The sequence below is a fragment of the Orycteropus afer genome, unplaced genomic scaffold (genome assembly GCF_000298275.1).
Source record: "Orycteropus afer afer isolate SDZICR_OR568_19922 unplaced genomic scaffold, OryAfe1.0 scaffold00438, whole genome shotgun sequence".
NCBI classification, from domain to species: domain Eukaryota; kingdom Metazoa; phylum Chordata; class Mammalia; order Tubulidentata; family Orycteropodidae; genus Orycteropus; species Orycteropus afer.
The window spans coordinates 2,551,670-2,552,220 of NW_006922025.1; the positions used below are offsets into that span (position 1 = coordinate 2,551,670).

A 551-nucleotide genomic window follows, 5' to 3' on the forward strand; every position below is an offset into this window, starting at 1 on the left:
AAAAAAAAAAAAATTCTTACACAAAAGAAAGAAAGAAAACGAAAGCCTCCTCTCAGTGCTCACACAGGCAGATACATGCTAGAATATGGCAGAGTCACTTCTCAGTGTAGAAGGCTGAGGTTTGGGAACAGAGAGAGACTTTTCATTGTCTATCAAACAAAAGTTTGCTAGTATTCTGCATGTAGTATTACTTTTTGAATTAAAAACAAGATAAACATAATTAATCTGTATTATGTGCCCAAATGCCATAAAATATATTACTCTATAGTATTGTGGAGCTCTGATGGTGCAGTGCCTAAAGCATCTGACTGTTAACCTGAAGGTTGGCAGTTCAAACCCACCAGCCACTCCACAGAAGGCAGACTGGATAGTCTACTTCCATAAAGATTTACTGCCTCGGAAACCCAAGGAGGGTCGCTGTGAGTCAGAATCAACTCGATGGCAGTGAATTTGGTTTTTGTTTTTTTGAATACTATTGTAGCATTGGGAGCTCTGGTAGCATAGTGGCTAAGGCACTTGACTGCTAATCAGAGGGCTGGCGATTCAAACCC

The 551-nt window shown here is 40.1% G+C and overlaps 1 protein-coding gene across 1 annotated transcript in view; it reads right to left on the reverse strand.

Moving 5' to 3' along the window:
- LCMT1 (leucine carboxyl methyltransferase 1) overlaps positions 1–551 on the reverse strand; it is a 75,835-nt gene that overhangs the window by 6,458 nt on the left and 68,826 nt on the right. The gene's annotated exons all lie outside the window — the stretch shown is intronic.